This window comes from Plectropomus leopardus, chromosome 20, assembly GCF_008729295.1.
Source record: "Plectropomus leopardus isolate mb chromosome 20, YSFRI_Pleo_2.0, whole genome shotgun sequence".
NCBI classification, from domain to species: domain Eukaryota; kingdom Metazoa; phylum Chordata; class Actinopteri; order Perciformes; family Serranidae; genus Plectropomus; species Plectropomus leopardus.
In genome coordinates, this window is record NC_056482.1 from 4,804,892 (window position 1) to 4,831,921 (window position 27,030).

The 27,030-nt window shown below is 38.0% G+C and overlaps 1 protein-coding gene across 1 annotated transcript in view; it reads right to left on the reverse strand.

Annotated features, from left to right (window-relative positions):
• Positions 1-27,030, reverse strand: part of erbin (erbb2 interacting protein) — a 71,705-nt gene that overhangs the window by 39,727 nt on the left and 4,948 nt on the right. Inside the window, exon 2 of the mRNA XM_042509843.1 lies at positions 16,630-16,704. The gene's annotated coding sequence lies outside the window, so the exon portion shown is untranslated. The remainder of the gene's footprint in view (positions 1-16,629; positions 16,705-27,030) is intronic.

The following is a 27,030-nucleotide window of genomic DNA, read 5'->3' on the forward strand; positions in this document are numbered from 1 at the left end:
GTTTTAGGGGCTTTGTTGACAATAATAAGCGTAAGTATCTCAGTCTGTTGGGACAATGCTTGGAGACCAAAAGTGATCAATAGTTCAAGTCACATACAGAACAAAAATAGAGTGTGGATTGGCAGCTGGAAAGGTGCTGGTGCCACCTCCTGTGCTCTGCAGAGGTGCCCTTGAGGTGGGCATCAAACCCCCAAACTGGTCCAGGGACGTCGTATTATGGCAGCACTATAATATGACTTCCAGTATGCATATGTGTAGTAGTGTGTGTAAAAGGAGGGATATGTGAAGAAATAAATTTCAGACCTTGTGTCAATTTGCACTGAATAAAATTACCTTGTGACAGCTGACAATTAAAGAGATAATAATAATAATAAAAAGACAGTAAATCCACAGCCTTATTCATAAAAAAAACAAAAAACAAAAAACTGAACTATGTTGCACAATGTTATCAACATGCCAAGTAGGATAATTGGTAAACAACAGGAGACTATGAGTGATAACCTTGTAAGTCAGGTACTTTGCCAATTTGAAGCTACATGCCTCCAAAATAAATAGTCGTTACAGGAGGAAATTCAGCTGCTCCAATTAGGTCAGAGATTTGTCATGTCCGACATACAAATCAACAGAATGTAAAAACATTATTTTCCAAACTATGCAAAATGCCCATTACATTTGCATAATGCACAACATACTACTGATGCCAGTTTATTTACTGCTGCACAAATGAAGCAGTTCTTCCATAAACTGCTGGAGCAGCAGTGTTAAACATCTATCTCCTTCCTATTTAAAGACAGTATTGGTTATGGTTTCTGTACCCTTTTTCTTTGTGTTATGAAACTGCTGTTTTTACTTTACCTTCCTGTAGAATAAAGAGAAAGCAAAATGGGCTGGATAACTGTGGCCCTATTCGGCTGGCTGTCTGAAGCCCCCGAGAGTAATCTGGAAGGCAGCACACTAATGAGACCCGCACTGCCTTCAACATAGATAGGCTTATCCACTGACCTACATGTTATTGGAATGATGACTGTCTACATTCACCCAGCTTTAGTCCATCAAGAGCGTTTGACTTTTGATCTAAAAAAGTTCAAGACATGCAATGGAGATTTCCAGACATCTTAAGCTCTTGGCTGAGATTCTCTTTCTTAGCCTACTTATTTAAGCGCCACGTTTACTTAAAATCAGTGTGCTAGTAACAGCTTGGCCTGATAGCTGTAAAATTGTTAATAGCTCAAAACACACTGGCTGTATTTTTCAGAAATGTAAAAATGTGTGGGCATGTGTGAATGGTGGACATGTGACTCGTCAGCCTGGCAATGATCCCTGTGGCTTCCTCTGTGCAGCAGTGAATGAAATAGTCCAGAGGGCAGGCCAGTCACAGATTCCCACTTTATTCTCCCAGTCAGAGCCAGGAAACCACTTCCCTGTCACAACCCCTCTCCCTGTAACTTAAGTGCCTCCTGGGTCGGTGCTGTTGCTATAGAGACTGCGGTCAAGGGTAGGATTGGTGCTTCGACCCCCAAAGTCACACACAAAACACACAGCTGAGTTTGCTCAAATGTTCATGCAGAAAAGTATCGACTGATAAAATACAGAGGGTTCTGCAAAAAGTGGCCTGAGGTCAAAGTGAGAGAATTGGTTTTGAAAATTAAATTTAAAAGTGACAGATGGAGACTGAGAAGTCTGTTGCCACTTTTACACTGCTTTTCCACCAAAATTAGCATGTGTATGCAGGTCTTTCAAACACAGGTAAACCCACTAAAAAAAGGCTATAGACTCCTTTTTCATTGCCAGTAGAGCAGAGCTGTGTACATGGCTCTGCAGCAGTCAAGTGTAGCTTTCTGTGTGTGCGTGGCTGTTTTAATGGTGTGTCACCATCAGTGTCACGTACAGGCCGTAAAACAGGTAAACAGTATACAGGAGCATGGACAGAGGCCTGTGACTTAACAGTGTTTTTTTCTTTTTATATATCTCTTACTTATTCAGTCTCTCGCTCAAACTTGGTGCAGAATAATTTGGATCAATGTTTTAGAGCTACTTAGGTGGAGATGGATGGTAATTAGTGACAGTGCATCATTGCATCTCGCCAGTTAATTGGCTAAAATTAGCACGCTCATCCGGGTGTTGTGTTTCCATCAAACAACGGAGGCGACAAATACCTGTTACAATTGCAGGGTCAAGATGTTAGCATTTTTTGTTTTTTTGGGGGGGGTTTGAGTGGAAAAGCAGCTCTACATACAATCACAGAGTGGGGGACAGAGTTGTTTCACCTATAAGCCGCCACATGAAGTGGTACCAGCACCAAAACTGTATCTGTATAAACAAGACAGCTGGCAGGACGGGATCACGAGGAGCATGGGTGTGACGTTTTGATGTTGTGTTATGTGGGCAACCCCCTGCAAGAGATTTATAAAGTAGCCGTTAGCAGTTAGCAGCCAACTCAAAGAAGAAGAGCAAATGAGATTTGGGAGTTGTTATCTGCTGAACAGAGGCCGAGATCAGTCAGCATATAACCAAGACGATAAATGTAAATGTTATTGACATGTTAGGCCATTGTTATTGTTTAGGATGTGCTGTTGATGAATATGTTATACGTCACATGAGAGGCAGACTCTGTTGTGTTACATGACATACCTCTTTTGCTTCTGCAATGCCAGTATGCAGTCTGTAATCACACACTGAAGCTGAATGATGCCGCTGTCATTTGGTTTTCTGTAAAAATGTACAGGGGGCAAGAAGGGACTTTGTAGCAGCCCTATGGGCTGGGATGAAAATGAACTTGTTTTCTACCTGCCACTGTCGCTGGTGCATTCCAAAATCTACCACCCGCTCAGTAGATAGTCATTATTTTTTTTGGCTGGTGAGCAAAGCAAATCTAGCAGCCACTTGCATTTGGCTGGTGGTCGGTGCAAATTTCCAACCTCGCCTACAGCGCAATCTCTGTGTAAAAAAGGCTTGTGTGTATTTCCCAAAGGTCACTGTGTCCTTCCACTGTGACCAATTAGCATTCACTGGCCTACTTCTACTTTTATCCACTAGAATGTGTTGGGGAAAAATTAGATTCTAACACTTCAAAAACTCAAATGTATGTCTAGCATACCTCAAAGGGTTGTTCAAAGCTCCTAACCAGCCAGTGAGACTTTGCAAAGACATGAAAATAGACAAGAGGTAAAAATGAGCTAAAGGGCAGATTTAACCCCAGCATTTATAATAACCCCCTGTAGGTATTGTTAGTGTTGTGTCTGTGTTGAGGTCTGTGTGTGCGCATGCATGCTTGCGTGTGTAATGGGTTAAGCGGAAACGAAAGTGCCCCATTTGACAGTAGCAAGCAGCTTGTGTTATTTATAGCAAATAGTACTCATCTGGTTGATATGGCAGAATGTGATTAGTACGGGCGAGCTCTTGCCTTATGAAAGGAGCTTTTGATCCAGATTGCAGAGTGGACTGTTACAGGATTGCTGGGCCACAGCTGAAATTTTATATTGGAGATTATGGCAACAAAAACAATGTAAGAATTAAAAAAACACAACACAGCCTGCAGAGCCTGTGGGATACACTTGAATTGCCTCCGTCTGTGGAGGAAGAGGAAAGAAAAAGTCACTTCCTCAATGCTGGGCGGAGTGCCAGTGGGCTATAGGCTTGTTCTCTCACCCTTCCTATAATGCAGCTTTAACTCTTCTCAACTGGGATCATGCCCTTTGCCACAGACATCCTCTTTATTATTCACTGACACATCAAATACCAGTGCAGAAAGAGAAGTTTAATGACTTTGTGCATCGGAGTAGGATTCCCACAATAATCCTTTTCTTGTTTAATACAGAAGCATATGTCAAGTTACACAACCTTAAGGAGGCGTATTTTACAACAACTGGAGTACATTTCACATTGAGTGTACACCAGAATAAGATACCACGCTGCATTGGAATGTAATGTCAGGTTTGCAAACAAAACCCTGTACCAGTACAGTGCCGGATGAATTAGCACACGGCTTATTTTACACCGGAAGTATAGGGTACATGTTGACTAATGGTTGCAGCCCAGTCCAGCTGAGAGATAACAGTTCCTGTGGACAGGTTGTGTAACACAAAGAGAGCTGTATGTGACATTCAGAGCACTGATATAGCAACAATTTGCCATTTGCTTTGTAAATATATAAAGTAAGAATGAAAGCAAAGAATGAAATCATGCAACCTTCTGTGTGTGTGTGTGTTGTAAGCTGAGCCTCTCTGTTTTTTGTTGCGGCAGCCATGCCAGCCTCTTGTGCCTGTTAGTCCCTGGGAGTGTGTGTGTAATCCCCGCTGCTCTGCACTGTGCTAATATGGCACTCATATGGCACTTATATGGTGCTTACTGATGATATAAAAATCACATTTTTGCAGAAGTGGTTTCCCCAGAGGTAACAATGTTAACTGTTTATTGAGTTAGCATGGTTGCTGGCAGCTGGCTCAGCCATCTCCATGTTGAGAACCATGTGCCGACAATTCTGCCCCATACTCTGAATCATAGGTATGGTCTGAATGTTGCAAACAGTTTCTTTAAAAATAACTAAAAACACCCGCAAACTCCTTTTCCTCAAATGCAACTACATTATTCCTTAAGTAGGGATATTCCAAACAAATACTTTTCCTGTAGTTTCAAGTATAAACTTAGACTAGTTGAGTAGTCTAGTAGTAAGAAAATACTCAAAAACAGTCAAAAGTAGGCACATTTTAATCTACAAGATAAATTACTGTGTGGAAAAAATATTGCATATATTATGAGAGTTATTTTAATTTGTTCATCATATTTTTCAATGACTAAATCTAAGTACCCCTAAATTGTGTGGCACTTTGCGTTATGGACACACTGCTCATTATCCTACAAAACATGGCAACAACTTACCGAATAGAAGTTATCAAGTAACATTTATTTAGTGAGTATTTAACATCCTGATTCATCTCCATTAAAAAACACATAATCATGGGGGGCCTGGTGGCTCAGTGGATAGAGTGGCACCCCATATACAAAAGTTGAGTCCTCGCCGCAGCGGCCACAGGTTCGATTCTGGCCTCAACCCTTTGCTGCATGTTGCCCCTTCTGTCTCTCCCCTTTCAAGCTTAAACTGTCCTGTCCATTAAAGGCAATAAAAGCCCAAAAATAATCTTAAAAAAACACAACAACAACACAAACTCATAGGCTAACTCTCTTGTGTACTGATGTACATGCAAATTGACACACCCATACATAATGTCAAGGCTTGTTGGGATCTCTCATGTGACCAAAAGCACCTATCTCCTTAAGCCTACCAAAAAGACAACCAGTTGGCGTGAATGTATGTGAGGACATAGTCTCTGTGTTGAATGTCCACAAACCGCTGTGGACATGTACCGGCTACATGCACATGGTTCCATGAATTGATTCTGTGAGTGGCCATGTTTGTTTTTAAAAAAGGAGAGAGAGGGAAGATGATGATCAGAGGGTAGCAACATTTAATCTTCTAGTTAACTACTCATGCACATTCAAACACTGAAATGTTGCTACTTAAGTAATTTTTATTTATAACGAAATGTCTTTAAGTATAGCTGACTGAAATTATAATTGTGTAGTGGTGGTAGAGGGATGGGAGCATCTCTATAATGAACTGAAGAGCAGTATACAACACAGTCCCTGATGAGGTCTTTCCTCTGGGCGCCTCATTAACAGCATCACATTCTACTGGAACTGGCACAACAGGAGACCTGCTGCTTCTCAATAATGCAGTGGGATATTGAGTTAAAAGGACAATAGTTCAACGACTGACTGAGACACACAGAGCCATGTCTCCAGACTCTCAAATCTCCAAGTCTCCAACACAGCTAAGACACACATCCATGCCTTCTTTCTTGTCTCACCACTGCTGTTGATCCTAAAGTACGGCTTGATATCTAAACAGAGGAAGCAACCCATGAATACAGAGACGAAGCAACGGGAAACGATGGCTGGGATTACAGCTGAAACAGGTAGAAAGACAACCCTGTTGTTGGTATCTCTAGCGGGGGTATGGAGCTCAGTGGAACCTGAAGTTCCAGTTTCACTCTCCCTCTGGTTTTGGTTCTCACCGGCGTTCTTAGGTCTCAGTGGTCTTGCGTGACTCTAGAAAACAAAACCATGATTGTTTTCTTTGAATTCATGGTGAAATGAGGGTAAGTAATCCGATCTGTGACAAAGACAAAGTGGCCTTTACAGCATCCTCCCGATTTTCTTCTCCGAGCAGACTCGCTCTGATAAACTGAACTCATCATAACAACAAGTGCTGTCTGTATTTGAACATTTACATGTATCCTACACACATTCCTTCGTATAAGAATATGTTTAAGACTGGCTTTGCAATTCATCTCTTTTAAAATGCTAGACAAAGCTGAATTATTGTTGCAGCAAAAGGCCACTGTGCCTCGAGCTGAAGCTCTAGAAATAACTGGAGCATGCCGCTTCTTTATCTTTTGGGTTTTTTTTAAAAAATTTTTGCGTCACATCATAAAATTTACCCCAATAAAACAACACATGTACATAACACTGCTTTATTGAGGAGATGCTTGAAAGAAGTCAAAGAATTCAAATATACTCCACATTAACAGAAGAAACAAGTGCCCACAGTCAAGCCACTATCTGATTCACCATTCCCCACAATACCATCTATTGACTATAAACACACTGTGTTTGAAGATGCAGTCCTCTCACATGCAATGACGCACAGCCAGTGCCCCCCCGACCTGACTAAGTCCACTTGGCAGTTTTTTTAGAATGCTAACGTTTGTGTTGAAGCAAGAGCGGCTTTGTGTTTTTCTCACAAACATACAAACAATGCCCTAGTTGAAAACAGAAGAGGTTTGGGAAAAAGAAGTGGTGCCCTTTGGTAGCTTTTAGGCTTTTCATAATATTCTGTTTTGATTCATTATGACTTACTGGTTCATTAGAAAGACTGATAAAGATCAAAAAAGAAGGTAAAATGCTGAAAATGCGACAAATAAAAAAAATATCACTTCTATATTACTATTAACTTCCTCCACCACTCTCTTGTGTACAGCTCCAAGATGCACAAAATCGCATCAGTCCACAAACAGCCGATAAAAAGCAGCCGACATTAGTGGAAGCATTTTCTCAATGTGTCGCGTATGACAGGAAAACGACCAGATGCAAAGCTGTTAGTGTTGCAGTCACACTGCATTTCGCTACTTGATGCCCACTACCCTTTTTCACTTTGCCTTTGTTCATTTTTATTGCTAAAATAAAATCAAAACTTGTTTTGAATACATTTTTTTCATTTGTAGTTTTTAAGAGGCAAAAAATCGATTTAAGTCAAAAATCAAGTTTGACGTGAAAAAAAATCAGAGATTTTATTTTCAGGCCATATTGCCCTGCTCTACTAGTAAGTAACAAAATGAAAGAAGCAGAGAAATAAATTGTACTTAGATGAATGCTTTTGTTGGCGCAAGTGCTGCTGAATGGTCTATAAAGGGCTCCCTCTTCTTTAAAGAGGTTATGAAAAAAGTTGCCCATGCTGACAGCTCGGCAATGGACTGATAATATTCTCATCAAGTGAAATGGAGCATGCCCATATTCCAACAAACCTTTCATTTAGCCATCACATCTAATTAAAACCAACTTAAGTTGTAATGGGATACATTTTATTCTCTCTTTGACTCTCACAGTGCAGAGGATTGCAAATATTCTGAATCCAGGGCGTCTTCTTTCGATTCCCTTTGAGATTGCAATCATAATTACTCTAATGAATAATTCCCACGTTATTTCTTTAGACACGGATGGGCCTCGGGCCAATGAATGCAGTCTTATTTCCACTTCATTTGTTCAGGTCTTCACAACTCGGAGGTTATGGAGATGTCATGGATCCCCCAGAGACGGACAGAGACAAGGGAGAATGCAGTCCACTTCAAAGGTTACGTCCTCTCTAGCATGCATCTAGGTGATTAATAAGCATGTTTATCTTGTGACCTTTCATGCAAGCTGGTAACAGTCTGTCCGGTAATTCATTTAGTATTGAAATGTCACAATGTAGGAAATATGTAGAGCATGCCAGCATGTCTGTACTGTACAACAGAGGTAATTCTGGCTGATTCATAAATTTGGTATTTAGAGAAATAAAATTCAAGTTAAGAAATTTAAAAGAATTGTTTTGAAATGAAATATATGGGAAATATTTTTTTTAACAAATTGGCTTGATTTCTTTTAAAAACATGGGAAGAAGGCAATGAGCAATGAAAGAAGAAATCACCTAAAAATTAGCAATAAATTGATTAAAATTACAAGAAAGTCACCTCAATTTTTTAAAAATAAATAAATGAATGAATGACTACATTAATAAAGGAAAAGAAATTAAAAATCTTAAAAATGACACTAATTCCATTGTTTTATATGTAATTATGATAATTATATATATATATATTTCCCCAGCTTTTGTCTTTTTTCCCTAGACATTTTTCAGTCGCTTCCTAAGAAACATTTTTCTTTAATAATCCTAAATCTACTAACTTCAGAAACTTTTTTCACAAGTTGCTCGTTGCCTTTTTCCCATATTTTTAAAAGAATCTCCAACAATTTGCTTAGGATTCAAAGGTTTAAATACTTGTGAAAGATATCTGAAAGCAGCACAAGGAAAGTGATGTCGCTCCAGATTTCAAAGGGTTAAGGCTTTCTTCAGGAAAACAACTGACAGTAATTGGAAGTAGACCAGTTTATTTATTTATTATAATTATTATTTATTTATTTTTTAAATATATTTTTAGGGACTTTTGTATGTGGGTTAGGGTTAGGATTAGGGTTGGGTTTAGGGTTAACATCAAGCAGCAGTTTATCAGATTACTGACGACAACAGACATATGGGATAGTAAAATCAGGGTTCCTACACTTTTTCATGGATAAAATTTCAAAACTTTTTCATGACTTTTCAAGGACCCACTATAAAAAGTAAAAAGAATTCATGCCGTACTTGCGTGGCGTTTTCAAACATATCAGATTCAAACTATATTCAATCCTAATTTCAGCTAGCTGGCATGCATAATGGGAGAGATGGAACATGGGGAGAAAATGAAGAAACGTTAATGGTCAACATACAGTACACTGTCACACATCAATGCATGTAAGAGCTACGTTACACTGACCACTTCAGAAAATAATCTGCCGTTTGGTTAAACTGCCTGGAAGGTTATCCACTGAAGGTTACTGTAACAATCTCATCAGACACAACTAAATTCAAGGCCTTTTCAAAAACTTTCAATCATTTTTCTAATACAATGACTTTTCCAAGCCTGGAAAGCTTTTCCATGACCTTGGGAACGCCGTAAAAAGGAAACAACCCTTTCTGCTTAATCTCACCATTCAATTTGTCCTCTATTGTAGATTATAATCCTACTGTACTGATTAAATCATAAGACCTACGTTTATGTATGTGACTGTAGAGCAAAGGAGAGTGATATTAATAACAGAAAAGGTTATTATAGTAAGGTGTAAATCGCATGATAAATCACTAGAATTTGATCACAATTAAAATGATTTAATGATACACAAAATGTTTTGTGACAATCAGCTAAAATACATCATCAAATCTGCATATGAAGCAATTTTTAACCCGAGTAGTCACCAAACTACACAAACAAACAAACAAACTACACTATACAAAGTCTTTCCTCCCTATGAGCTGTTTGGACAACTGAACTGAGCATCATGCTCTGAAGGTCACTGTAACTGAGCTGTTAAACAACAAATGTATATGTCTCATCTTGCTCTTAGAGAGCAAATGTTCCATTTGCAGGTCAAATGCAGTGTACACTAGCTTTCATGATCAAAAACACAGCCACAGCCTTTTACAGACTACCTTGCTGTGTCTCCGAAAGCCACTTCCTGGTGACATGAGGACCTACGTCAATTCTGCTGAGATGTGCAACAACAGGGTATCCTGTGAGACTCACACAGCCATCAACTGACGCTGACTATGAATTCAGCTGTCATTTTAAAGAATGTGAAAAGGGTTGCAATATGAGATTTCCATGGTGTCATAAGCGTTTCAGAAAATCTTACAGACAGACAGCTTCATTGTATATGGTGACATAAGACACATAAGACAGTTATTAATTATTATTATTATTATTATTATTATTATTATTATTATTATTATTATTATTATTATTATTATTATTATTATTATCAGTTACAATAACCCTTAAAGGAATGAAAACAGAGAGGAGTTTGGCAGTTGAATAAATAATGAAACTTGAGTAACTTGTAAAAAGTCTCCCACTTTGAAAATATAAAATAAAGGTGAAATTCTCCATCGAGTTGCATCTTTTTTCAATGCTGTCGATAAAGAAATGTAAATGTTAAGATAATCATCACTTGTCACACCGCTTCATCTGAGAAGCATGATATTTTCGGTGTTTGTCCTGCAGGCCATTTTTTCCCCCTTGGATGGCAAAAGCATGACCCGCCCTACTTTCCTTCTGACTGTGTGAGGCAAGTTGATTACTGAGCCAAATTTGCTGTGAAGTCCATTAAATGTGTGATGCATTGAGGAATACATGTTTAGTAAGACTAACTCAAATAAAAACCAAGTCCCAATTAGTAGCCCTGTCCCTTTTACTAGCCCGTTCTGGCAACACATTTGACAAATAATGGCCTGTCTCAATTAGAGGCCTGAGCTGATGGCCATGAAGTTCATTTTTATAGAAGTTCTTTGGATTTATAAAATCTGGTTGTTGGCCACCTACTGGGGATAACCTTAGTTAGTGCTCAGTTCAACTTTTGTCAATATGGACTGCGACACATATTGTTAGCTTGGTAAGATTCTCTACTATTAAATAATTCAGTTAATTTTACTGAAACCATGAGCACAAAGGAGATGGTATTATTGCCATAGTAAACAAGAAAATTATTTTAAAAAAAGATTTGCAGATGTAGAAGTCTATTTTTTTAAAAAAGCTAGAGAAAAAATTCCTGTGAACTATGTTCATAATTATCATAACAACAATAATAATATAATATGATACATAATAATCATTCATTTAAAATCATTTACCATAATTATCAGAACCTTTTAATCTTTTCTTTCAGGTCATTTTTTGCTTTGTATTTTTTGTTGTTTTACTTTTTCTTTCCTTTTTTGTTGTTATATATATATATATAATATATATATTATATATATATATATATATAAGTTTATTTTTTTTTTTTTTTTACAAATTTTTCAGGTAATTTCTTGTACTTTTCACAGATTTCTTGCTAACTGTTGGTTCATTATGTTTTTAAAAACATAAATAAATACAGCCTATTTCCCACGTTACAAAGGGTTGAATTAATAATTTGGGTGTATTTCCCATTTTTTTGCTAAGCAACAGTTCTACAGTAATTTCTCCTGCTTAGTATTCCATGGAGGAGCTGAGGAAACACTTGGAGTTTGAGAAGCCTTGTTTATTGACAAGGTGTAGCAGATATTCTGTGCTTGAAAGAGTACACAGCTGCCTTATCGAATTAACTGGCTGCTTTATCAACTGAGAGCTAGTGGTCTTCTGTAGCAAAGCACTCTGCTCATTAGTTTGGTTCTTTTTCTCTCTCTCTACACACGAGTGTTTCTTCCTCCTTTCTCTCAAAATGTCCTATTTCTACTATAATGTTACAAACCCACAGTGAAGTCGTCTGCTTTGAAAACTAAATGTGATGAGCAAAAGGCTGCAATAAGACAAACTGACCTGCTAGAGTGGTTTGCATACATATTTGCATAAATGTTGCATCATCTAGGGCTGACCAACCTTGTACTGAAATAATTTGGCTGGTGACACCCGAACTCCCTCCTTTTCCCAAAAGGCACAGGAAATGAATGAACGGAATCATTAAAATAACTAGCTTCATGCAAACCAAAAAAACATAATAAATCACCTTTGAAAAAGGTGATTTATTATGTTTTTTTTTTCCACATCATGTTAAAATAAAAATTGTAAAAAATCAATAAATTTAGATCAGATGTTGCTCAGAGTAGAAGTCTGGAGTTTCTTCCTCATTAAGACCTAACCAGGGCAAAGAAGGAGAGAGCCCTGCTGGTTATAAATAGTGGCCTGCTCAAAAATCCCTTCTGCCGGTAAGCTATTAATTAAATATGAGATCCAGTTGAATGTGAGCCCCTGAGATTCATTTCTGCAGAGAGAAGACCCAAACAATGGCATTAACCCTTATTAACTATGTGGCTATAAATACAAGGGTTATGACAAAGAGTCTTCAGTATATCGTAGCTCTCAGGTTTCTTTACAACAGTACATTTGTAGATTAGGTTTTAGTTAGGGCTGGAAGTGTTCACGCGTTAATCACGAGGCAATGAAGGTCCGTACATAACACAGTATTTATTTTTAATAGCTGGCCAAAATTCCTGTCTTCAAGATGCTGAGATTTAAAGCTAGAGCGCTGATACTGGTATCATCGGAAACTAGAATACCCCATGAATCCAGTGGAACCATGCCATGGTATCTTCTCAGGAAGGAGGCTTAACAATGCTCCAAGTAACACTAGATTTTCTTAATAAGACAATCTGGTTAGAATTGCTTAAGCTTGACAATATGGACTTTAAAACTGTTTTATAAAGCAAAATAATGGACTTAAAAACACGTTACAATGACTATTACTATTACTATTAAACAAATTAATCATTTGACAACCCTAGTTTCAACATTAAAGCTACTGAAGAAAGGTAATATTTGACTACATGAAAAGGTACACTACAGTAACACTGGTTGTTTGAACTGATCCAATTAAAAGTTTCTTGTGGTTTCTTAGCAGCCAAACAATCATCTTACTGCACTAATGACACTGAGGCTGCCAATAACGCCTCCTTGCAACCTGCAAAAACAATGAAATGCCTTCCTGTCATGGCACATGGTATTATGACTGAGTAAACTATGATACGGCACAAATAAACAAAAGCCAGACATTTCAATTAAATATTTACAATGACATTAAAAAAAAAAAAAAAACATAGACTCCATTTCTGCAACATTTTGCAAACCCATTATTGCATTTAAAATGATTCTGTTGGTTGAATTTTAAACTTCAACATTTGGCTCTTTCAGGGAATAAAGACAAGTTGTCAAAATCCAACATAAACCTTCCAGCGACAACATTTACTGACATGGTCTCTCCATGGGTATTACACATTCTGGGAAGCCTTTGATGCAAAACTATGAGTCGGACTTTATGTCCCCAGTTTTGTGCATGTGACAGCCACAAAAATAGCAGCATACTTAGGCAGAACCTCATCCATTCTACACTAAGATCACTTCCACGTGACACCTCTAATATCCAGACTTACTTTATTCACAGTTACCGTTTATTTTGAAGCGTAACCTACGAGAGATGTAGCTGATTAGTGTTTACAGTGAAGCAAGAAGACTGATATAATTTTACAGGGAGTTCAACTGCTACAGACCAATGTTGCTTGTCTCATTTCCAACCACAGAGCTGAAGAAGACCTGGAGGGCTTTCTGCTCATGATCTAGGCTACTCTCACAGATGGCCAAGAACGGGAAATAGCAGTAGAGTGGACAGTAAATTAGTAAGTCAGACATAAAAAGCAATAGCAATATAAAATGTATACGGCACACAGTGAACATAAATATCTTATTTTCACTTTTTGTACGGTTCTCAATTAGACAAAGTCTTCTCAAATGTAATTACTATGACTTAAATAATGAATTTACATTTTTTATATATTAAAAGATCTTTCTCAATGACATCTATGTTTTAATGATGATTCTTCCAGAAAAAAAAACAAGATACAGGATGGTATCAGATACAGTCGCTTGTCTGTTTGTGTGGTTGTCCATGTGAGCGAGGAAGACAGAGGGAGTGAGATGCCGTTTGCCAAGTCTCAATAACCAGGTCAGACACATTTAGGTCAGAGCTATGGATCTGAGCAGACAACTGCCGCATTTTCCTTGTTTGCCTACTGGAGAATATGGAAATGGATAACATTCCCCTAATCCACTGTTAAAGTCATGAAGTGAGCCCTTTAAATGTGGTTAAAGTATAACAATAAAAAAAACACAAGGAAAGATGGTTAACATGTAGCATACAGTCTTTCCCTCACTGAATCAAAGAACCGCAGCCTTTTGATAAGCAGAATGCTCTGTAAAAGGTTTATAGCATTTACATAGAAGCTGTGCTAAAAAATGTCAATATATATATTGATTTAATTTCCACATAAAATCAATCACAATGTGCATGCATATCAATGAGTATTAATAAAGTGTTTATATAAATATAATCTATAAACAAATGGGGGGGGGGGGGGGTGTCACTTGGTCACTACCAACTGAGGAGTTGGTAATGACCAAAAACAGAGCCAAAAGAGAGTGAATATTGGACTGATGACATTTGTTAGGTGGTCACTGCTCCGAAACCCAACTCATGAAAGTTAATGTTGCTCTGTGTGTTCACATCTTGTTTCCATTGGCCTTAAGTGCTCAAAAACAGTCAGTGAGCAAAAGTAAGTTACAATGCTATCAATTTAAGACTAAAAAAGCCAGACATGGTGCTGTGTCTCATTATCCAGAAAATTCTTGGGTTCTAATAATGGCAAAGTTGCCTCAGAGCCAAAAGCGCTGTCAGCTGAAAGTTTGAGCATGAAATAATCAATTCGATGTTCTGCTAAGATATTAGATCACATGCATAAGGATAGTTAATTCAATCTGTAGATACTGTCAATCAATAGACACAGCTGTTATAGCCATTCATTCTCTTCAAGAGTGACTACTCACTTTGTATCAGAACCCACTTATGAGAAGTCAGTCTCCAGCATAAATACTGACAACCAAGTCTGACAGCAAGAGTTCACACAAAAGTATCCATCCTCTGGGAGCCGGTTTTAACATCTCTGGCATAATTCAAATACATTTCTTTCTACGAATGAAAAGATGTCACAGAGGGAATTGGAGAAATATCAGCTTAAAAGAAAAATCGTGACTTTAGCAGCGGTGCTGTGAATATTTCCAAACAATAGCAAAATGAGCAGCCGATGCTAAAAGGTCACACTTGAAGAGACTGGCCTCGAAAGATAAAGTTGTAGCTCCTTAAAAACATACAACAGAATGACAAAAAATTACAGATCGTGATTTTAAAAGACAGAAATAAAAACATACCCTCTGTAAACTGATGTCACCTGTAATCAAAGGAATTAGCAGATGTGCTCCTTATCACAAAAGCAGCAAAAAAAACACTGCTAATGTGTGAGTTAGCGGTAGTATGTATCAGCTCTTTAACTGACAGACACTTATAGATTGTAGTACTCAAAGTGCACTCACGTACTGTAGCCCTTTTATCATCAGCATCGATGATTTTCTGCCCCATATCATTTGGCTTTATTTAGTAAAAACAACAAACAAACAAACAAACAAACAAACAAAACAAAAACACAAAATGGAACAAAACAAAAAATACTCTGGAAATGAAAAACTAGTGCAGGATGCTGACCTTGGTTTAGATCCAAGTATCAAATTCAGAGAGCCTGCGGCAGTGTTAAAGTTATGCAAATAGAGTGTCTATGAGTTACAGTAAAAATCAAGTAGTGAAACGAGTAACTGTAGAAGCATTGCATTTCAGAAAAAGCTTAAAACCTAAATTCGTACGCTTTCAAAGAAAAATGTGTTCCCGTCGGTATCACCACAGAAAATTAGTAGATAGAATGCTGCGAGAATGAGTATTTTAGCACTCCTGGTGACCTCGTCTCAAAGTCAGTGGGGTGTTGGTTAGATGCCTAAAATAAGGTCTGTGGTTAACACAAGCTTCAGAGACTTTCACATTTTGTTTTACGACATAAAATGTGTCAGTAAATCAGTCTCTCACAATTTTGAAGCCTTTAAGTGTACTAAAAAATACATACAATGCAATTTATGCCACCATAATGTAGTTTGTATGGCTTTTTACTTCTGTCTGTGTGTTAACGCTTTAAAAATCTAAAAAAGTGGTATTCATTTGTGAAGATCATCTTGCTGCAAGTATCGTCAGCGTTTGTTTGCCACAGAGCTTGTTTCTTGCAATAATGCAAAATCAAATGAAAAAATCTTGCTGGCTTTTCATAGAGGGAAGCAGGGCAATGCTAACTTGTATGAGTAATATGAGGTAAGTAGCGCAACGTCAGTCTCAGTCAGCGTCATTTGCTGTTTCACAAGAATTTTGTAAAGACCTTTTTTGAAACAAAGTTTGTGAGTGGTTAAAGAGGGCCATTTTGAACTGAAACCCTTGAGTTTTTAAGTACATTGGATTCTATTGTCAATGGGGCATGGTCTGAAGTAACTATGATGCTATTTATAAAGCTTTTTTTTTAAGATGAAATAGGATGCTGACTGCACACAGAGCTAGTTTGGCAGGTGTATCATGTCTTGGCCTCCAGGAGAACAGGGTGGGGCATTCTTGTTATTTCTTGTTAGATTTTGACTTATATTTGACATAAATGCATCACTTTTGTGCAACCAAAACTGTTCCTACGGACGTGTTTACTAAAAAAAAAAAAAAAAAGAACTTTAAATTGAAGACCAAAAAACAAACCCCACATTAGATTAATTCCTTGTCCCCTAACTGCTGATAATCGTAAACTGCATGACATGAATGTGCTGCCATACATACCTTGTCATTTAGGACTCAAGCGCCTGGATCCCAGTGGATGTCAGATGGTAGATCCAACAGCAACAATTTGCTTATCTAAGGAGAAAAGGACAAAGACAACATGAGCAACTAACAAATGAAGCAAACAGTACAAACACAAACACTAAACCAATATGAAAAGTATAAATTCCTCATGCACCTTCACTATAAGCATATTTGTGTAATTATCTTGTGATAACTTATTATAATTAACCCCAGAAGCATGTCAAAATGCCAATGATATGCCACAATAACATGAACAGGCAGAAATATGATCAGTTTCAAATAGATAGTTGGTGCCAGTGACTATACAGTCCCTTACAATGCATGTTGTTGAGTTATAATCATATAATATATTGAACATATTTTTGGATTAACCATTTGTCTAATCCCTTGGGAGTGATAATGGAAATGTACCAAAATCTAAACTAAATAATGAGATTAAGATCCTGTAAAATCTTTTACTTTTATATGTTCCATGGTGCACTTTAATTAGCACTGTAATTTAGGTCAGAAGAACCTCTGGCTCTCATCATGTTAAGTTATGCTTGTTAGGGGTTGGCTTTGCAGCCGTGGAAGCTAATGTTCAGTATGTTCGACCAAAAATGTGATTTGTCAGCGAATACTTTACTAACTACATCGAGCTGTTGAAGAGGGGGTGGAATTAATATGTTCAGTATATACTAAAATAGAAAGCCTCTCTCTATGTACCAAGTTAGTCCTGCCTGAGGACACACAAGAAGCATAGACTGAAACACATCATAAGTGAATTTTTACCATGAGGAGCTCAGTAGAATAACTGTCATGCAAAATATTTTCTTTAAAGTCAAAAGTAATGCCAAATACCTATGCATTCAGAAATCAGTGATTTGCGTTTGTGGGGGCTTCTGTGTGGCATTGTTTTTGCACTTAATTTAGTGTGCTTGTTTCATTTGCTGTGTTTTGCTGTAATTTAAAGACTCCTCTCTGTGTTTCACCTGACCACACATTCATGGAGCGGAGCACAAGAGATGAGGGACAGGTAAAGTGAATGTTATTTGATATGACAACAGTTAATTACGTCACGTGGTGAAAGGAAGTATCCAAAACACAATGATGGACAGGAAACAAATGTCCCAAATGTCTGACAATTAAGCTATAAAATATCTGCTTTTTTTTTTTTTTTTTAACGCATCACCCGAGAGGAATCTGCTGACAGTGGCCAGGATGCTAGCTGCTCTGTTGCTGATGGGAGGACTACCTGTCTTATTCCAGGTTTGTCTCTGCATTATCATTCTCCCCTCTCTTCTTTTTTTCCTCTACAGCAGTTTGAGGAGTTTGAGTTGCTTGGTGGATGACTGAGCTGTTGTTTAAACCAGAGCTGAACAGATCAATGGATAACAGGAGCAGCTGCTGCTGGCAGGTGAAAGCAACTAGACCCATCACAGTTAATGGTGAAGTTTCACTTTCAGTGTGCCTTGCGTTCTGCTGCTCCATCTTTGACCAGAGTACGCTCTGTGCTGTGAGAGTGTGATGCAATCAGTAACTGAATGGTATATATATTCCAATAGCGAGCATAATGAACAGTCCAGTTCTTAATATATAAAATAAAAACAATTATTTTGAACGACCAATTGAAGATGTTTTAATCGTGGTGGGCAGCCACAGATAAATTAATGTGTGGGAGACCCTGGAGTCAGCCTAGCGAAAAAGCTGAAAATGCCATTACAAATTTAATCTCAATAATCAATAATGGATACCTATATATGTATGTAGAATCTGTAGTCAGTGGTACAAGACCTGATATCAGATGTGTTCTGGTATCTTTTTGTAGTCCAAGTAGTATTGACCACACTTAGGCAGGCTTTAGTTCTTGCAGGTAAACAGTGTGTGTGGATAGCAAAAGACGCAGAACACATTGGTTAAAATACAATCTTGGAAACCATCTGCCATCGTCTGACAACTTTTAGCTTTTATTCTAATTCATCTGCATTCATACACACATATCTGTCTATGTGATAGTTGAGGTATTGCCTGGAACCTATCTTTAGTTGCTAAACAAACTGAAAACAATGAGCAGTACGCAGAAGAGAATGGCTTGGCCTGAATATCAACTGGCTGCGCTGCAGCTCACAAAATGTTGGTATAAATAGGTTCTGAAATGGTGGAAAACTAATAATTTGACAAGACTTTGAATGTGCTACTTTGCTAATTGCTACTTAACACTGTACTGCTTTTGTGCAACATACATTGTAATGCACAGGGAAAAATCATAAGGCAATCCAGCTTATTTAAAAAACAAGAAGCTGAACAAGACTTTGAAATGCAGCATAATCTTGTGTCTCAGGTCAGAGCACAACATAACACAGAGTACTGTCTGTGCATGTCTGGAAAAGCATTAGCTTTGCCAGCTGATCTGAGACAAACCGAGCCAGCTAAAAGATAGGATCATCCCTCCACTGTCCTCATGGAGCACAATAGAGCCATAGAGCAGGAAAAAGGGAAGGATAAAAACAGGGAGGAGAAAGACAGAGAGCGAAAGAGAAATTTTGACTTATTCATAGGATCTCCCAATCAGCTGCAAACACATTGGACTGCACTGACACCCATTACTTTCTGCTCCACTTCCTCTTCAGCGCTTTTATCCTCATCACATCTATTTGGGATACTGAATCTTGCCAAACAAAAGTTTCCTCCGTCACATACTGGAATAGAGCATGAGAAGCGTCAGTTTTCAAATTGGGGGTGTTGGCAGTGGGGCAGTGGGGGAGGGGGGACATTGCAGCTACACAAACAGTCTTGTCTCTTCTGTAGTGGCTTGCCTTTCATTCAAATAGCCCTATTGCTACTGCAGCCATACTGTGAACTCAAAGGAGGTGGCTGAAGGAAATCTCCTGCTCCTTGTTTACATGAGCTCTATTAATGAGGAAGTATTTTGTCGTGTGCACACTAACTTTACGTGCTTCAGCATCAGCAATTGTGTGCTCATAAATCAATAAATATTATGTAAAAAGTATAGCTGATTTTTATTTTCACTCTCTATATATGACTGCAATCTAACAGTGCATCCAGCATTTATCTATGAACTGAAATTCACTCGGGAAACAAATTTTAAGGATGTATGAAAAACAGTTAACTTTAGTTTGAATTTATAAGCAACAAATAGCACGCTAGTAACTATACAATCAAGATGTATCAAGATCGGTAGCTATGCAAATCTCTATTCAACTCTAAATTTGATCAGTTGATAAAAGATAAAACTTCAAGAGGCATTTCCTTAAGCCCCAGACACACCCAAGCAACATCACGACAAAGTGGCGACAAAGGATGACTGTTGTGTTGCCTCATGTCGCCTGCCTCTTGGCCAAAAAGTTTTACACGCTGCAAAGACTACAATCAGCACCTGCGTGAGAGGAAATAACTCCATACAAGGCGATCTCACTCCTTCTTGGCTTAAGTCATTTGTTTGCTTTCCTCACTTTGCTTTCTTGTCTCATGTGTCAAGTTTAACTGACAATCGTAGGGATTTCATTCACTGATGAGCTCTGCTCTTTAATGCCCAATTAACAGGCTGAATTGGCCAAAAAAAAGCTGACAAGGACTGAGTGGTACCAATAATACAGGACACACTGCAAAAACTGGAGCTACTTTTAAACTGCATGTTCAAGACGGGAATATCGTACTAGTATTCCGCCTTGCAGTTCTGAATTAAGGTATGATCGCGGAATGGCTTTAAAAGAGGTGTTGCCTTTAATCCGCCATGGAAGGTAGTAACAGCAAAGAAATGGTCCTGTGTAAACCTGACAGCCAGCAGGATGGGAGCATGGGCAGGCTAGGCGTGATGTTTTGATGACGTTATGTGTATGACCCACCACGTGAGATTGAAAAAGCAGCTGTTAGCAGCTAACTTAAAGAAGACAGCAGACATTAACATTTGAAAATTGAGAAAACAGCCAACCCAAAAGCTAACATCATCCTGGTTCCCGCGTCAAAAAGCCAAGGGGATTTTTCCATCGGATTCTGGATTATTTCAGAAAATAAACTCTGTGATAAAGAGACTTTTATGATAATTAAACTATTTCTTCAGCAAGTTAATCTTCAAAGTAAACACCACTTTTTTTTAATTGGATCTTGAAGCCTAAATGCAATTGCCACATGTAAAAAGCTATTGCTAGGCTAAAAGGAACTACACCACCGTGACACTGCCACTGCCAAGGCTGTAAAGCCGTGATGACATTCTAGAGTCTCATTTAGCCTCTTGTTCGCAGTTTTTTTGAAAACACATTAAAGCTTTGCGAATTGGGTGATTCACTGATGTATTTTATGTCATAGAACAAAATGTGAAAGTCTTTTAAGATCGTGTGAACCAAAGACCTTATTTAAGGCTTCTAATCCAAAAAACCTATTGACTCTGAGACTAGTGAACCAGAGGGGCTTTAACGATTTTCTGGGTTTTAGGTAAAAAATTGTTATTGCCATGTTATTCTATTGTTCGTGTTTAGAAAGTTCTTATATAAAGGGCTTTAGAAAGGGCTTATCACCTTATAGTACGATCTCTGTGTAAAAGGGGGTTAGGGCTACAGATGCCCTTAAATGACCCGACATTGACCAATGGCAGACTATTGGCTTAGTGTGTCAAGCCCTTTTAAGACTTCAGAAACCTAAATTTAGGCCTCAAAAAACGAATAGCCCATGTTCTGGAGGGCTTCATGGAAACAGATATAAAATTACCCAATACTATAACAAGAAGGGCATTTGGAGAGCACAGACTGCCATGGCCAAATGCCCTATCTTGCAATGTTAAAACAAAAAAAATAATCTCTGTATCTGCCCCGAGATTCAAATGCACTTCAAAAGGTAATGGGTTACTCCTTGGTCTGTGCTACACTCTTCCGCTTAGTTTCATAAAAATTGGACCAACGTTTATTTATTTTTTCCATAATCCTGCTTAAAAACAAAGGTACACAACTGAAAACATAACCTCCTAGGCAGAGGTAATGATATAAAAATTTAATTGGCCTTTATGATCACACTAGGGAATTCCAAAGCTTACCTCAACTCTTTATGCACTTAATCAAAAAAAAAAGAAGACATTGCATATAGTTGTTTGTTTGTTTTGTTTGCATGGTAATAAAGTCATTATAATATTACTAGGTTAATTGAGTATTAGTAATACCACGTTCTCTGTTCCTCCTCTTGGCCGGTCTGTTCCTTTGCTCAGCCAATAAACTCTACAGAAAACTGTAAACTAAAGTCAAATTTGGCTTGTTCTCAGACTGCTGTCAAATATGGTGCTGTGAGCAAACACAAATACTTGTATGCTCACTGCAGTTAAAAGGTGTGTTCGTTTGATGACATCAGCACTGAAAGAAGATACTCGTGGATAACAGTGGGAATGGATAAGACTTGTAAGTTCTTTAGCACTTGTGGTAAACAAATGTAAACACAGAGCTATACTACAACTGCAAATGGGTCACATGACATCACAGGCAGGCAATTCTTAAATGGGGTCAGTGAACAAGGTGCTGACCAGCCTGCGCCTGTTCAGCCTGTTTAAATTGCTGCACATTGCAGTGACTGAGAGCCAAATATGGAGCTTCTTTATGGGCCCTAACCCACCAATTTGCTTGTGTGCATAAACCAGGTTTTATATCATTTGAAGCCTTAGTGAACAGCTGCTGACATTTCGCACTAAAATGTAGCAAGGGCGATCCTTTTACAAATTAAAAAGATCGAAAAACAAGTGTGATTTCACCCAAAACACAATGACTCAGGCACCAATTGGTAGTCAGATGACCGTTCCACATTATGTGGTCAACTACATCATAGACCGCACTAGAGGGCCATTAAGTTAGTTTGTAGTGTCTGTAAGCAGATGTAAATGGTATTTTTGTCATTGCATGAAAAAAGTAGAAACAACAAACCATAAAGTCCTTGACAAACAACAATAACATTCTGGATAACTGTGGAAAGACAGTAAACGAGACAAAATGTAAAATCTCTACATGGGGATGTCTGTCTGTGAGCCGAGAATTGATGACAGTCTGCTTTCTCTTTGAGGACAGAGCGCGATGCAAGGAAATGGAGGCGATGTATGCAGTAATTTGTATATTGCTCAAGGAAAAATGTCTGTTCAAGAGTATAGGACTCAGTCTGTTCAGAGGGATGCTGTGTCTCATCACCTCAGAATATCTGGAAATTGATACTGGACAACCTGTCATATTATTGTCAATGAAATAACCCTGGCTTTTCCAATCCAGTTATGAAACATAGACACATATCACATGCAACATACACATCCAAAAAAGGATAGAATTCAGCATGAGATCAATGTATTCATCTTTTTGAGGAATTAGGTAATTACAGTGCCAAAAGTAATAGGATAAGCTGGAACAAAGGATCCAGATTTGTGTCACATCAGTGAGTGTATAAAAATATTTTTTGGATGCATATTCTTCTGCAGTGAATATGAATGAACATGAATATGGATGAACCAGGCTGCGCTGAGCCCAATCATTGTCCCTGACGTTATAAAAAAATCTGGATTTTACATGAAAACAGCACTTACAATTCAGTCATGATAACATACAACTGAATGCAATTTATTGAAAGCCAAATACAATTGCCGGATTTTGCATAAAAATGCAGCTATATTATAAATGGAACAAAATATGTTAAGTTTGTTACAAATACTGTATCTATGATTGGGCTGGGTGTTTAAAGAGCAGAAATCAGCCTTAAAACCCAAGGAAGAAATAATAATTTAACTTTTTTGGTGTGAAATTATCAATATTGACCAATATGGCCCAGCTCTAATCTATGTTGTATTTCTACCACTGTTTCCTGTAATTTTTCTTTATGGTGGGTAGAGAATGACCAAATTGACCCAAGATAAACAATCTTTCCTCAGTGTGCATTTTGCATGTTTTGTTTACAATTTATATACTTTCATATGTTCCTGTGCTGTGCTATGGCACTATTTAACTGTGCCCAAGCTTGCGCAATGTTAAGCTCAGATTTCTTATCATTTGCAGACAGCCTGAAGACAATGCATTACCCAGCCGATAACACATAAAATCAGCTAGGCTAGACAATACGAAGAGAGCTTACAGCACAAATATGACGCAAATCTGTTGCTGATATTACAACAGTCCATTTCATGCACGGTGTACTACTAAGAACTTTCCTATTTGGTAATCAAAACCCTTTCAAAATTCTTCCATTACATAAATGTTTCTACTTGAATATCTTGTTTTCATAAGAGTAGATTGTTTATTATTTATTGGGAATAATTTTTTGGTGTGCTATGTAGGAGAGATTGGAGCTGTTCACAGCATGCTCTTCTGTGGTGTCTTAATCAGCCAGTAGACACAAAACTGAAGAAGGATTTGGCTTTATGAACATATCTGCTGATAAACAGCAAGACCGACTGAGGCAGAGACAGATGTTCTTCAAACTGGGTCACAGAAGCAGGCAAATCATCGGGGAGAAACTGAATGCACAGATGTATGTTACAACTGATGGAAGAACGTGTCAAATATTACACAAATAATGTGTCGAAATACAGACTCACGAAACTTGTTAAGGATTGAATGAAAGGCCGCTTCTGTACTTAAAAGGCTATTCATTCAATATTAATATCTACAGTTGTAGATAATGCACTATCCTGCTATTTGTTAAGCCAGCTTTAATAGCCAGTGGGAAACAAACCAAGAAAAAAAATCAATAAACATGGGTTTATATCTCTGAATGATTTATAACTATAAAGAACACAATGGAAGTTAAATATTGCTGCGGACCCACAAGCCTTCACCAGATTGTGAATCAACATCACCAATCTAGAAATGTTTGACAACATACATACATATTAAAGGGATACTTTGCCAATTTTCCACCGGCTTTGTGTCAAAACAATGTGGGTAGTATGTGTAAATAAACTGAAGTAAATTTCCCTCCATCTAACCAGCGCCTAGATATCCCTCCTCCCCCCACAGTGAAACTCTGCAAAATGACGCAAACTGATGCAAAACACGTCATCCTGCAGATTTTAGCTGGTTCTTGAAGTTGTTCCTTAAACTACAGGCTGTACTTTTGCATTTTCACATTGTCCTCCACTCATGCTACCACTGCGGACACAAAGAGCGTACAGCTGATCAAGAGACATACCTGCCCCTCTCTCTTTCTCTTAAACTCAAACCAAAATAGTTCTAATAGTGAGTTTGTTAATTACAATCTAAAAGTAGGATTTTTTTCAACGTCATTAAAATGAACATGGTTTAATAACACACAAAGACTAAACAGATCGTCAAAAACAGTTACAATAAAACAGACTCTTACAGAGCAGACACATTTGATATTGAGAGTCTGAGCTTTTTATACAGCCTCAGTAAGGTCAGTGGGACTGCAACGTTGCTATAAATTATAAATATCAACACGGGACATCCCTAGTCTGAATATAGCCTGCTCCAGATTAAGTTAGCTGTGCAGCTTTAGTTACCATGGCGATGTACCCTTAAGAAGAGTGTGCGACAACTGTGACACCAATAGTATTTCCTGAGAAATCTCATCCAATCATCAGGGGGCACATCTTTAAAATCTTAGTGGATTCTTGGTGACAAATATCTCCACAGACAGAAAAAATATAAAAGTATATATGCACACTGCTATTTCTTCCATGGGCGTGACAATGGTTCGACCACAAATGGTCTTCCCATGACCTTGCTTTGTCACATGACCAAAACTAGAGTCACTGCCTGCAATCAAATCACCCATTGTTTTGCTCTCTGCTGCATGCATTCACCTGCTTTAAAGAGCAGGACAAGCACTTTTCTGCAGCCAAACTTATCACCAGCCTTTGCAGAGATTCAGACTGCTTATAGAAAAGCCATGGAAAGACACAGGAAAAATTCTCATCCAAACCAGTCAGAGCACATCCATAAACTCTGCATTTTACTAACAGCTTAAACAAAGACGTCGCACCAGTTCAAACACTGAAACTGTGTGCAGAGTGGAGTGCTGTTACAAAAGTTGGCTGATAATGTCAACACCATGTTTACCCTCTGACTCTTGCAGCCAAACTGGAGCAGATGTGACATGAACCAGGGATGAAAAGGGCGAACTCTGTCTTCCCCCTCACTAACTTATGAAGTAAAAACATACGACTGCATGGATGAGAAAAGTGCCAGTTACATTTACCACACTGGGCATCGGACACTATGTTTAGCATCCGTATCATTGCTTCGGACCATTACACTATGAATGTTTCTGGTGAGTTTGAAATGAAAGCAAAGAAGCTGTTGATGCTAAGAACTTATAACAACTGAAATTAATTATTTGGGTGGACCTCCAACTGACATCATTTGAGTTATGTTAAAATTGGGCTAATTTAAAAAGTTATGAGGATCATATTAACATGGTCCAATTGGAATAGTTAGTTACACTGTCTCCAGTAGAGCACACATGTCCCCAATTTCAACAATGACGCATTTTCCACATGTTGAGAATTCACTGGCGCGTTGATGTGGTGTTGACATAAAACAAAACACACTAATACATTTCAGTTTTTAACAATGAATAGATCCTAAATTTTACTGCCAATTGGAGTTTAGTGTTGGGGCCCTTTATTATACACGTTTTGTTTTTTAAAAAGGGTTCCACAACTGCAACAAACTATCATTTAGGATATACTTTGATTAATCTTGGATAAGTCATTTTCTCCATTTGGGCTATAAAATGTGACAAAATAGTGGAAATGCCCATCAAAATTTTCTAGCTCGAGGTCTTTAAATTACTTGTTTTGGTTGTTCAATAGACTAAAAAAACCCAAAAGATATTCAATTTACTATCACACGGGACAAAAACAAAGCAAGAATGATATTAAGTACCATTTGGCATTCTTGTTTGTAAACTGAAATAACAAAAATAAGTGATTAGGCAACAAAAGATTTTATGCAACACTGTTTTTGCTCCCATTTTCCACAGGTTTAAGTTAAAGATCTAAGACCTTTTTGTGCATTTATACAATTATTTCTTGCAAATGTTGGTCAAAAATGTATTCAAATTTTTGTTGGTATGCACTTCTGATTTTCTAAAATACCTCCTGACAGGTGTTGCATATAATGATGCTGATTAGACAGCATCATTACTATGCAGGTGTGCCTTGAACGGTCACTCTAAAATATGCAGGTTGATCACACAACAAAATGACATAGATGTTTTGAGGGAGTCTGTCAGTTGTGTGAATCAGTTGTTGCGTCACGTGTTCATGTAGCTGCTCTCAGGCAATCCTACAGGTAAAGATGCTAAATGTGGAGGTCTTGGGCTGGTGCAGCTACATGTGATTTGCAGTTGTGAGGACAGTTGGATGTGCTGCCAAACTAAAGTCAACAACTCTGGAGATGGCTT